Raw genomic sequence first — 3,015 nt, forward strand, 5'->3', positions numbered from 1 at the left:
TTCAATTTGCTTTTTTTTTTGCACAGATATCTTTCAACCCTTGACAATATTATTCATATGTGAGTAGGAATTTTTAAAGACTTTATTTATTTGAGAGGCAGAGACACAGACTGACAGAGTCCCCTCTGCTGGTTGACTCCCCAAATGCCCACAATGATTTGGGCTGCACCAGGCCAAAGCCGGGAGCTAGGAAACCAACCTTGGTCTTCAAGTAGTTGGCAAAGATCCAACTACTTGAGCCATCACTGTTGCCTCCCAGGGGGCACATTAGTAGAAAGCTAGAATCAGGAGCTGGGTCAAGATTTGAATACAGACTCGCTGATATGAGATTCAGGCATCTCAAGTTGTAACTTAACAACAAGGCAGAGTCACAAAGAGGCAGAGGCAGAGAGACAGAGGTCTTTCACCGACTGGTTCACTCCCCAGATGGCTGTAATGGCCGGAGCTGTGCCGATCTGCAACCAGCAGCCAGGAGCTTCCTCCAGATCTCCCTCGCTGGTGCAAGGGCTCAAGCATTTGGGGCAACTTCCACTGCTTCCCCAGGCCATTGCAGAGAGCTGGATTGGAAGTAGAGCAACCAGGTCTTGAACCAGCACCCATATGGGATATCAGCACTGAAGGTGGCAGCTTTACCTGCTGTGCCACAGCACCAGCCCCAAGTTCTTGATTTTTAATAGTTATTTTATAATAACTTTTCAATTGGGTCTCTGATGTTTTCCTGACTAAAGTATTGACTGCAGGGCTGGCAGTGTGGCATAGCAGGTGAAGCTGCCCCCTGCAGTGCCCGTATCCATTGTGGCTGCCAGTTGGAGTTCCAGCTGCTCTACTTCCAGTCCAGCTCTCTGCTATAGCCTGGGGAAGCAGTAGAAGATGGTCCAAGTTCTTGGGCCCCTACACCCACATGGGAGACCTAGAGGAAGCTCCTGGCTCGTGGCTTTGGATCGGCACAGCTCCAGCTGAAGGAAGACCTCTCTCTGCCTCTCCTCTCTCTGTGTAACTCTGACTTTCAAATAAATAATCTTTTTTAAAAAGTATTAACTGCAAATAAAGGCAGTTTTCTACTGCTTTGCAACATTCTACCTATTATTTCTGCTTATTGTCTTGTTACAGAATTATTTCAGCATAATTTTAAACAATAGTGGTGGAAGCAGGCACCTTTATACTTTCAATGAGAATGAATCTACAGTTATATCATTAAGTATAGAAATTTTAAAATACACACAAGAGTAAGTTGAATGATAAAAGAACATCCAGGTGCCCCTCACCCAGCTTCAAAACGACCAATATTTTTACATACTCTTTTGATGGGATTGTAAATTAATCCAACTTTCTGGATAGTAATTTGGAAGTATCTCTCCTGATACCAATTCCATCTGCAATTCTGTTGCTAGGCATTAATCCTACCCGTACACCTGTGCCAGCAGGCAGACACTCAAGGATGCAAACTGGAAACATGTATGTGATTGCAGAAAATGGAAAAGGAGTCTAAATGGTCCCCAACAGATGACTGAAAAATTAAAGATTCATTCATATAATTGTACTCAAGTCTCGTGAAGAAATTTGATGGGAGAAAATGCTCAAGGAACTTCAGTGAGTACAGGACAATACATACAGCAGGATTCCATTTTTTTCCCCTCAAAGGGGTTATTTATAATTTTTTAAGTGCATGGAAATTTCTGTTAGGGTAGTCCAGAAACTGGTCATAGAGGTCTGGTAATGGACATTTGGCACAGCAGTTAAGACACCACGTGGGATGTCCAGAACTCACATGGTAGTGCCTGGGCGGGAGTCTCAAGCTCTGCTCTCCATTCCAGCTTCCTCTGCTGCACACACTGGGAGGTAGCAGTGATGGCTCAAGCACTTGGGTCCCTGCCGCCCTCACGGAGTTCTGGGCTTCTGGCTTCAGCCTAGCCAAGCCGCTGCTGTTTCAGGCATTTGGGGAGTGAACCAGCAGATGGGAGAGCCCTGTCTCTCTCTCTCTGCTTTTCAAAAGATCTTGATTTTTAATAGTTATTTTATAATAGCTTTTCAATCAGGTCTCTGAAGTTCTCTTGACAAAAGTATTAACTGTAAATAAAGGCAGTTTTCTAAAGGAAGGAAAAAGGAAAAGAAAGAAAGTTATCATTCGGGAGGGACGATGAGGCATGATGATGGGACGTTGAGGAGTTTATGTCTTCTATCCTTCCTTGTAGTTCTGCTGTCTTACTGTTAGCATCATTATTTTTTATAAAATTAAGGGGAGGGTGTTGTAGGACAGCATCCTATATCAGATCTCTGGTTTCAGTCCTGGCTATTCCACTTCTGATCCAGCTCCGTGCTAATGTGCCTGGAAAGCAGTGGAAGATGGTCCAAGTGCGTGAGACCCTGCCACCCACACGGCAGACCCGCATGGAGTTCCTGGCTCCTGGTTTCAGCCTTGCCCAGCTTTGGCTGTTGTGGCCATTTGGTGGTTGACCCTGTAGTTAAAAGATCTCTCTCTTCTTTCCTCCCATTCTCCCTCTGTCCCTCTCTCCCTTTTCCCCTTTCTCTCTGCCTTTCAAATAAATAAATCTTTAAAAATATTACCAAAACATCTGATATCAACTATTGATTTAATATTTATAGAGAAGTTTTTTTAATTTAGTTGTCTTAAGCAGGAGTTGAGTGCTCGCTTCGGCAGCACATATACTAAAATTGGAACGATACAGAGAAGATTAGCATGGCCCCTGCGCAAGGATGACACCCAAATTTGTGAATCGTTCCATATTTTTGGCCATTGGAGGGTGAACCAACGGCAAAGGAAGACCTTTCTCTCTGTCTCTCTCTCTCACTGTCCACTCTGCCTGTCAAAAAAACAAAACAAAACAAAAACAAAAACAAAAACAAAACCAAAAAAAAAAAACAACAACAAAAAAAGCAGGAGTTGATATTAGATATTTTTAATCATCTATCAAAATGATTAAGTTTCTTCTTACATGGCCTAAACGGTTGACTGGTTTATATCTACTATTTTTCTGCTATTAGAATATACTGCTT

The 3,015-nt window shown here is 43.1% G+C and overlaps 1 non-coding gene across 1 annotated transcript; it reads left to right on the forward strand.

Annotated features, from left to right (window-relative positions):
* The first annotated feature begins 2,643 nt into the window (after window positions 1-2,643).
* Window positions 2,644-2,750, forward strand: LOC127483666 (U6 spliceosomal RNA). The gene has a single exon (XR_007910087.3). It is a non-coding gene; the product is annotated as a U6 spliceosomal RNA (small nuclear RNA).
* Window positions 2,751-3,015: the final 265 nt, after the last annotated feature.

This window comes from Oryctolagus cuniculus, chromosome 13 (assembly GCF_051225735.1).
Source record: "Oryctolagus cuniculus isolate XC-2025 breed Fujian yellow rabbit chromosome 13, ASM5122573v1, whole genome shotgun sequence".
NCBI lineage: Eukaryota > Metazoa > Chordata > Mammalia > Lagomorpha > Leporidae > Oryctolagus > Oryctolagus cuniculus.